The following is a 10,443-nucleotide window of genomic DNA, read 5'->3' as shown; positions in this document are numbered from 1 at the left end:
GGCTGGGGCATGGAGGACCTGGGGGTGCAAGTCCAGGGAGCTGGGGGTGGAAGTCCAGGGAGCTGGGGGTGGAAGTCCAGGGGCTGGGGGAGGAGGTCCATGGGGCTGGGGAGGTCCAGGGGGGCTGGGGCGTTGAGGACCTTAGGGGTGGAGGTCCAGGGGGCTGGGGGAGAGAGTTCCAGGGGGCTGGGGCATGGAGGACCTGGGGGTGGAAGTCCAGGGAGCTGGGGGTGGAAGTCCAGGGGAGCTGGGGAGGAGGTCCATGGGGCTGGGGAGGTCAGGGGCTGGGGCGTTGAGGACCTTAGGGGTGGAGGTCCAGGGGCTGGGGGAGGAGTTCCAGGGGGCTGGGGCATGGAGGGCCTGGGGGTGGAAGTCCAGGAGCTGGGGGTGGAAGTCCAGGAGCTGGGGGAGGAGGTCCATGGGGCTGGGGAGGTCCAGGGGCTGGGGCGTTGAGGACCTTAGGGGTGGAGGTCAGGGGGCTGGGGGAGGAGTTCCAGGGGGCTGGGGCATGGAGGGCCTGGGGGGGGTGGAGGTCCAGGGGCTGGGGGGAGTTGCTGGGGCATGGAGGGCCTGGGGGAGTAGGTCCAGGGAGCTGGGGGGAGGGCCTGGGGTGGAGGCCTGGGGGCTGGGGGGGAGGAGGTCCAGGGGTCTGGGGCATGGAGGGCCTGGGGGTGGAGGTCCAGGGGGCTACTGGGGAATGGAGGGCCTGGGGGTGGAGGTCCAGGGGGCTGGGGCATGGGGGCCTGGGGGGTGGAGGTCCAGGGGTTGGGGCATGGAGGGCCTGGGGGTGGAGGTCCAGGGGCTGGGGGGTGACTACCCGCTCCTTACTCCTCACAGCAGGCTTGTTGACTCAGGTGTGAACCTCATCCGTTTGGTCTCTCTCTTCACCCCTCCCCTCCCCCCGGTCGGCGTGGGCACTCCTGGCCTTCCTGCCATCCTCCTTGCCACTGGCCGCCCCACACCCACTCCCCACATTCTGCGATGGGGTGCCAAATGAAAATGGGGCGGAAGCGCATTTGATGTCTTTGCCTGTCTCCCTGTTTGGGGCCGATGTTCTACAGGAGACTTGGCAAAATACCTGATTCACCGTCACTTTTGCAGGAGGAGACCATTTTCTGAAATCGTTTCACCAATTGTTTGCTTCCCTAAACAAAGCGCTCTATTAGGCAGCTAACTCTCAATGCGTCATCGTGGGGATGAGAGGGGGCTGGGGTTGGCTGTCAAGGTTTAAACTCCCAGGGCTCTCAGTAGAACGCCATCACTGGTTGGAGGTCTGGTTCACCTACACCCCGACTTTGGTTCTGATTGTTACAGCATAGCAACCCGAGTCAAAACTAGTCCATTGGGACCCAGGGTTCCTCAGGGTTATGCTGGACCCATGGGGGTAGTCCTCAGACAAACCACCCTCTCAGAGAAACAGCTCTTCTCCACTGCCACCAGCAATTTTAACATAGACATGTTATTTTCTTAGTTATTTTGAGCCATAATGATCTAAGCACTGGACATGAATCTACTCACTAAAAGTGTCAAAATCAAAAATACCATCCTTTTGATTTCCCTCTCATGTCCACATCTGAGAGAACAGACCCCTATTTATGTGATAAACAGTCTGGCCAAGATTTTAATCCCGTCAACAGAGACAGATTAGGAGCAGCATCAGATATATCACTCAGAACAGACGACTGGTTACAGTAAATCATCCATGTCATTGTTTTTATGGGATTGGTAATCTGGTTTCTTATGCTGGGTGGAAAGCAGCGTCTCTAACTGACAGAGAGCCTTCTCTGATATACAGGGAGATGAGAGGAGAGAAGGAGAGAGGAGAGGAGATGAGGAGAGACAAGAGAAGAGAGGAGGAAATGAGAGCCATCTGCTACAGAGGGCTAGGGTTGTCTTTTTTTCTTGTGGAATTTCTGAGTGGCTTGATGTATTCGACATGTGCATGACAGCCTGGTTGTGTGCGATTGGAGCTGAGGAAGTGTGCTATCCAGCCCAGTTGTGTGTGTGTGTGTGTGTGTGTGTGTGTGTGTGTGTGTGTGTGTGTGTGTGTGTGTGTGTGTGTGTGTGTGTGTGTGTGTGTGTGTGTGTGTGTGTGTGTGTGTACATGTGTGTGTGTGTGTGTGTGTGTGTGTGTGTGTGTGCTATAAGGTAAAGTTGGCAACGGCCTACCAATCAGACTTGTACACACATACATACAGGAACAACACACTGGTTACACACACAGGAAACACACCACACTGCCCCCTTACTCATGCTCACACATCACACAGAAACACTCCCACACTGGACACACACACAGAAACACACACACACAGGTTTAATATCCTGAAGCTTCTGCAGGAATTTGACACCAATGAATGTGTGTCAGTTTGTTAGTTTTCCTCCCTCTGCTCTTCTTCTTGGCCCTTTGAACACAGACTGGCCATGAATAGTGTATGTTGTTTTGTGTTGTAGATTCACTCTGTCTGTGGACCAGTTTTCCACTCCTTTTGTTTGTTCCACTCTAAATAGAATAAGTTAGAGTGCCGGCCTGTCTGGAAGCCCATTGTGCATCCTGATTGTGTTGATGTTGGTGGTGTTGTTGTTTGTTTGTTGTTCATGTTTTTGATGGTGGTGATGTTGTTGGTGTTATTGGTGGTGTTTGGTGGTGGTGGTTTTGGTGTAGTTGGTGGTGGTGTTGTTGGCAGTGGTGGTTTGTTGGTGTTTGATGGTGTAGTTGATGTTGGTGTTGGTGGTGTTGTAGTTGATGGTGGGGGTGGTGTTGGTGTTGTAGTTGATGGTGTTGGTGTTGTTTAGTCTGCAGATAAAGCTGTAGCCCCCTGAAGGAAATCTACTAACAACATAAAGCTAATAGGTTCTCTGTCTCCGTCTCCCATACTGACATTTCACCTTTTCCTCTGTATTCATGCACATACCTTTTCTGTTTGTCCACTTTTTGATCCAGCCCTCTTTTGAGTCATTCAGGACACAACCTTTAAGCGTACACTTTAATGTTCTTAACAGGACATTTTATTTCACTCTAAAAGTCAGGACATATTTTGGCGGTCGGGACTCGCATTCCCCGTCCCTACATGAGGTCTCTGGCATTAGGCTGGCAGAAATGTGAAACGATGTAGTAAATGTCTGGGGATATATACGAGGCCTGCTGTCCTTAAACCTCACAGCCTTCACTCTGCTCTGAGCTTGTTCACTGCTGATGCGGGAAGCTGTGCGGCAAGGTGGGGCGAAGTGCTCACATCGATGTCCACAGCACATTTAAAGGTTTAAAGGCAGGAGCGGGTCACTGACATGGCTCTCTCGCCCGCGGTTTCTCAGCCAGCCAGTGGCTGACAGGGGTGTGGGGGTGGGGTGTGGGGTGTGTGCACCTGTGGGGCTGTGGGGAGAGAATAAAGGACGGAGGGACGCAGACGGGAGAGATGGATGGAGGGGAGGGAGGGTTCGGCACTTGTGAAATTTATTTGGGTATCGCAGTTTTACGCTGGTTGCCATTGATTTACAGGTCGGAATGGAATGTGAGCCAATGAAAGGGCTTTGATCCTTCTACCAGGTTGGGTCTTTATAGGAGGGAGCCAGTACGCAGAACGCAGCAGGGCATTCTTTATAAAGGCCAGAGGAACCCACTGCAGAACCCAGAAATTATAAAATGTGAGACGACAATGAAGCTAGGGGACTATGGGATATCATCTGGGGAGGTTGAATTAAATGTGATGCTGATGCTTCACAGTCTCAGTTTAAATGTAGGCTAATGCATTCGCCAACTCCCAAAACCCTGGATTAAGCTCTTCTTCTATCGTACATGTCATTACCTGTAAATGCATCATGATGTGTGCATCTTGCTGACCTTTGTGTACTGACCTGTGTCTGGTCTCCTCTTCTCCAGAGGCGCAGGCTGCTGCAGGAGCTAGAGACCAGCGCATCCCCTACCTCGGGCCCCTCAGACCATGGCTTCCAACAGCTGGTGAGTCACAGTCAGGCTGGTCCAGAGTTCAGACCACTGTTGACCTCTGTCATCCCACTGCCATTGGTACTAGTCCATACCAAAGCCTTCTGTCATCCCACTGCCATTGGTACTAGTCCATACCAAAGCCTTCTGTCATCCCACTGCCATTGGTACTAGGCCATACCAAAGCCTTCTGTCATCCCACTGCCATTGGTACGGTCCATACCAAAGCCTTCTGTCATCCCACTGCCATTGGTACTAGTCCATACCAAAGCCTTCTGTCATCCCACTGCCATCGGTACTAGTCCATACCAAAGCCCTCTGTCATCCCACTGCCATTGGTACTAGTCCATACCAAAGCCTTCTGTCATCCCACTGCCATTGGTACTAGTCCATACCAAAGCGTTCTGTCATCCCAATGCCATTGGTACTAGTCCAGACCTTCTGTCATCCCAATGCCATTGGTACTAGTCCAGACCTTTTGTCATCCCACTGCCATTGGTACTAGTCCAGACCTTCTGGCCATTGGTACTAGTCCAGACCTTCTGCCATCCCACTGCCATTGGTACTAGTCCAGACCTTCTGTCATCCCACTGCCATTGGTACTAATCCAGACCTCTGTCATCCCACTGCCATTGGTACTAGTCCAGACCTTCTGTCATCCCACTGCCATTGGTACTAGTCCAGACCTTCTGTCATCCCACTGCCATTGGTACTAGTCCAGACCTTCTGCCATTGGTACTAGTCCAGACCTTCTGTCATCCCACTGCCATTGGTACTAGTCCAGGCCTTCTGTCATCCCACTGCCATTGGTACTAGTCCAGACCTTCTGTCATCCCACTGCCATTGGTACTAGTCCAGACCTTCTGTCATCCCACTGCCATTGGTACTAGTCCAGACCTTCTTCTGTCATCCCACTGCCATTGGTACTAGTCCAGACCTTCTGTCATCCCACTGCCATTGGTACTAGTCCAGACCTTCTGTCATCCCACTGCCATTGGTACTAGTCCAGACCTTCTGCCATTGGTACTAGTCCAGACCTTCTGCCATTGGTACTAGTCCAGACCTTCTGTCATCCCACTGCCATTGGTACTAGTCCAGACCTTCTGTCATCCCACTGCCACGGGTACTAGTCCAGACCTTCTGTCATCCCACTGCCATTGGTACTAGTCCAGACCTTCTGTCATCCCACTGCCATTGGTACTAGTCCAGACCTTCTGTCATCCCACTGCCATTGGTACTAGTCCAGACCTTCTGCCATTGGTACTAGTCCATACCAAAGCCTTCTGTCTATCCCACTGGAGACAGAGGACTCAGCACTTGGAAAGATACTTAGCTCATAGGCAGAACCATAGAATTAGAATAACATGGCTAGTTATACAATATTTATGTTGGCTGTTTGGTCTGTGTACTTGTTCTCCATCAATTGTTTCTGGAGACAGAGATCACTTTACTCATAGCAATCAGAACAACAGCTAATTGATCTGTGTTTGTCTGTGTTCCAGTGGGAGACTAGTTACTCTGGCCTGGCTCTGCGGCGGTCCTGCTCCCTGCCTGAGGAGCTCCATGGTCGGGTGGAGGCTGCTCTGTTCACCCTGCGGCGGAGGGGCTGTTTCCTGAGGGACCTGGTGAAGGTGAGGGACCGAGACGTCTTCACCGCCGTGTCCCGGGTGCTGCTGGGTCAGCCAGGAACCACCTACCGCTATCTGGACACGCGTTCTTCACCATCCCCTGGCACATAGACGAGCAGAGAGGGACCTGCTGCGACCCAGACCTCAGCGCCGCCTGCAAAGCACTCTGGGAGCTCAACTGCTTCTTTTGCTCTGATGTCGGAGACAGGAAGGAGGGGATGTTTTCAAGCAGTGCAGGAAAGAGTTGGTTGGTGCTATAGAGTCTAAAACCCAGTGTAGAAGGAGACACAGAGTCTAAAGATAGTGAGGAGTCCAAACTCAGTGACGATGGAGGAGACTCGGAGTCCAAGCAGAGTGAGGAGGGAGAGACTGAGTCAAAGCACACAGCGACGATTGGGACATAGAGTCAAAACACAGTGAAGAGGAAGGCTCATCGTCCAAACAGGATGCAGCATGGGAGTCAAGACACGGCGACGAGATGGGAGACATGAAGACTAAACAAACTGAATTGGGGAGTCCAACGGCATCAAAACAACACAGTGATGGAAAACATACAGGCTGGAAGCACAGGCCAGTTGGCAGCACAGAGACAGAGAGACCACAGACCTAGGCCCTCAGGAGAAGCCTGTGGCTGAGCTAAAACACAGTCTCTCTGGGTACCACATTGAAGATGAGGAGGATGAAGACCAGCAGAGTGGCCAGGGATGCTCTAACCTCAACCCTGCTAAGCCATCCTGTCCTGGCCCGACCCAGTTCAACGTCACCCTGCTCAACTACATGGACCCAGCAGTTATGAGCCAGCTGAAAGAAGAGCCATATTATGGGATGGTAAGATGGCTGTGGGCTGGCACCATGATGAGAACCTGGTCAGCTTATCTCCTGTGGCCGTCTACAGCTACAGCTGTCATGACGACAAAGGTGAGGGTCAAAAGGTCATACAGTATAGTTGTTGTATATCACTGTCAGTAGTGGTGGATCCCCCGTCAAACTAGACCCAAACTTCCTCAAAAACACCCTTTAGACTCACTTGTTATCCCATTTTTATCACTCTACCCACAACCCCTTAGAAGTAGCTATTTTCTTCTCCACTGTGATGTGATTTTGAGCTACTATCTCTATCAGATGCAGGTAACAGCTAACGTTGTGTATATGGCCCTACAGCAGCACACTTCCAACAGCTATACAGCATTTATCTCAGACACGGCCTCCAGTGAGCCAGCCATCAGATCTATCAGCCTGATAGTGTCAGGGCATTATCAAATGTCATCACAGGCTGCCTCTGTTCTGTTCTGACAGGCTGGGATGCCTTATCTCTAGCAGGGCCAGGGGATGAGGGAAGATCATCAACACACACTCTCTGGGACACATTCAGGGGCTAAACACATGCTGAACGGCACACTACGAAACTCCAACAACTCGCCCAGCCTTATCGCTCAACGATCTGATTTCCTCAGAAATGATCAATGTGTAATTATCTGATATGGAATAATGAGTGTCTGCTTTGATTACTGGTTCTAGACTGTACAGCAGTATTGAGGCAGTGTTTAGCCTAGATGTTCTATCATAGTGGGTCTCGGCCTGATTTATAGGGCTGATATGAGTGTACCTTTTTGAGGGAGTTCATTGCTATTGAATCAGTGATCGTCTAACAACATTCTGATTGATCGATCATGATCATATTTTAAAATCAAATAAAAAAATCAAATGCACGATCCCTTTTCACATGACAATACAGTGCACAACCCATATCTCAGCCGCCTTTGCAGCGGGCCAACATCATTTCATTGGGATTGGCTAAACAGAACCACCTGCTGTAGAGTAAAAGTCTGTGGAGATGATTTGTTCTGACCCTTGACCCCTGGGAACGCTGGCTTCAAACAGCACAGGACCGACCGGCCGGGGCTGTATTCTAAAATAGCCTGTTCTATCTGCAGCTGCGCCTTTCCTTTGTAGGCCAAACTGACCCCACAGCACCAGACTTCACAGGCAAACCTGACAAAGTTTAGCAGCACTGCTCGCTAACCCCTGCTGTGCATTACTCAAGAAATGCTATGTTCACTTTGGGCCAGATCGTTCTGAATACTCCCAGAACCACAGAGATGGAATTGTTACCATGCGGAATGTTGTTTTACGGGGGCCCATGTTTTTTGACATTGTTCTCGGCTGCGCCCGCAGTCAAAGCCCCTCTCTCTTTCTCAACTCAATAATTGAGCTGTTTTACATCCCAGTCTGGTACGTACAGTAACCAGTAACCTTCTATGCATGTTTATTTGCACGACACCTGTCTTTCTTTGACACGCTTACTTTTCATGTCAGGTCTGGGAGAAGTCTCGTATTTGTCTCTTTTCCCAAGGCTCTGTCTGGTGTTTCAGAATGGTTTTATTTAGAGTCCACCCAGCTGCTCTCATCCGGAGGTATCTGGCTTGGCGGCGGAGTGTTTTCCGTCTGGAAAGACCACAATGCTCTTTACTCCAGCTCCAACACCATTCCATCCTGCGTCCTTTAGGAGCAGTGTCATTAACAGCTCTCTCAGAAAGCTGCCTGGAAATGAAGTTACTATTTGTCCTCTGCTGAGCAAAGGAGAAGGTCTGATTTGCCTTGGGGCTGAGAGAGGCCGGGGAAGACTTTAGTATTGATTTATGCTGAAGGTGTGGACCTAACAGGGGCTGGGTAGATCTCGTTTTCTCACCATGCCTCGGATGGAGGACAGACGGGGAGGGCTGGGTGAGAGGCTGGGTGAGAGGCTCGGTGAGAGCTCGGAGACTGGCTATAGGAGGAGAATAGTCCCCACTACCCTGTCTGTCTGCTGCCCCTACACACACTAGCTACCTAACATCAAATATTTTTATTAAAAGGCTGTCCTCTTGTACAGAAACTGTGATGAAGACACAAGTTGTACTGAGAGATAATGTAACAATGTGCCCTGTCTCCTATTGTATATTTGTTTTCTGGTCTGACTGACCTAAGTGGTGGGATTGCTTGTGTTTAGCAGGTGTGAGCTCGGAGGAGGGTCCTGCAGAGAAGGGCTGCTGGAGGATTGGTCTAAAGGTGGCCTGGGACATCCACACCCCTGGACTGACCCTCCCACTGCAGTCCGGAGACTCCTACTACCTTAGAGGTACTGAAGATACACCATTCCTTCTACATGACATCTCTAGTCTGTGTGAGATTTACACTTGATGTTCAAGTGTGTTTGGTTTACTATGTCCCTACACAGCCCATAGAAGCAGGATGCACTCCAGACTCTCGCTCTCTTTTTCTACCTCTCTTTTCTCCTTCTCCTTTTCTCCCTCTCTCTCTCTCTCTTTTATCTATCTCTCTATTTCTCGCTCTCTCATCATTGTGTTAGTCTGAACCCAACCCGACCAGAAGCCCTGTTCTGTTCTGTTCTGCATGTAGCTCGCACTCTGGCCTGCTTGTGTATCTGAAACCTAAGGTTCCATGTAATTGCAATGCATTAGAGAGGTTAAGAAAACAAAATGTTATTTTGTGAAGTCCTGTGACCGGTGCTGTGGCAGCGGTGCTGAGTGGTGTCTCTATGGAGTGGAGAAGACAGGCAGCGGGCCATGAGGTGTAAATCAGACCTTAATGCTGATGGCTACAGCAGATGCCTTCCCCTTTCATCTCTGCCTGCTGGGTCGGGCTGCTCTTAGCTTCTACAATACAGGACAAGGCTACACAGCTATTACTGGCTACCTCTAGCTTCACCATACAGCACACCATGTCCCTCACTGTGTATGGGTTAGGACCTCAAGACATCATTGTGTGTATTTGTCTGGGATCGTTGGTGAGAAATATGACTGCATAGTTGTTTGGACACATACGAACAGACACACAAAAACACAGGCAGAACATGCAGGAACAGACTCATATTCTACTTCAAAACATGTTGATTTGAGTAGAAACCATGAGTTGAAGTGACCTCTTGGGACATAACCCAGACAGGATGAGATTTGTCACTTTCAGTCCAGGCATGATAACAGAGTGATGGCCTGCTCTAGAAACACCATTGTAATTGGACCTGACTGAACTGGATCAATGGGGATTTATGTTCCAGTTTGGAAGATCCCAACAGGATCACTATGGTACTGTAGCAGCTCACACAGTCAGTCTGTCTCAGTCCTACACCTGGATCAGGTACACAGTACAGACACTAACTACTGTAATCAACCAAGACTACATTCAAGAAACTAGTCCACTCAGTGTTTCTTTGGATGTTATAGCATGCCTCGACAAGGGACAGAAATAAAAGCTACCTTTGTGATGCCTGTTGACTAGTGGCTTTCTGGTGTTTTTTTAATGTTTTATTATTATTTAAAACATTTTGTTGTAGTTTTTGCCCCTTTTTCTCCCCAATTTTGTGATATCCAATTGGTAGTTACAGTCTTGTCCCATCCATCGCTGCAACTCCCGTACGGACTCGAGAGGCGAAGGTTGAGAGCTATGCGTCCCCCGAAACAGGACCCCGCCAAGCTGCACTGCTTCTTGACACACTGCTCGCTTAACCCGGAAGCCAGCCGGACCAATGTGTCGGAGGAAAGCTGGCGACCGAAGTCAGCATGCGTGCGCCCGGCCCGACACAAAGAGTCACTAGAGAGCAATGGGACAAGGACATCCCAGACGGCCAAACCATCCCCTAGGCTGGGCCAATTGTGCACTGCCTCATGGTCTCCCGGTCGCTGCTGGCTGCGACACAGCCCGGGATGGAACCTGGGTCTGTAGTGACGCCTCTAGACAGTTGCACCACTCGGGAGGCCCCTGGCTTTGTGGTGTTTTGATAAAGAACATGCCTGTGTACCATAATGAACACCATCATTCCTTTTAGGCACCGTTAGTCAGTGACTCAACCTCTGAACTGTTAATGTTGTGTGT

At 50.5% G+C, this 10,443-nt stretch overlaps 1 pseudogene; it reads left to right on the top strand.

Annotated features, from left to right (window-relative positions):
• Positions 1-772: 772 nt before the first annotated feature.
• On the top strand, positions 773-8,689 carry LOC127920430 (alpha-ketoglutarate-dependent dioxygenase FTO-like; annotated as a pseudogene).
• The last annotated feature ends 1,754 nt before the right edge of the window (positions 8,690-10,443 follow it).

Source organism: Oncorhynchus keta, unplaced genomic scaffold (assembly GCF_023373465.1).
Source record: "Oncorhynchus keta strain PuntledgeMale-10-30-2019 unplaced genomic scaffold, Oket_V2 Un_contig_19525_pilon_pilon, whole genome shotgun sequence".
NCBI lineage: Eukaryota > Metazoa > Chordata > Actinopteri > Salmoniformes > Salmonidae > Oncorhynchus > Oncorhynchus keta.
Note: the sequence above shows the minus strand (reverse complement) of the source record. Positions and strands in the feature narration are given on the sequence as shown.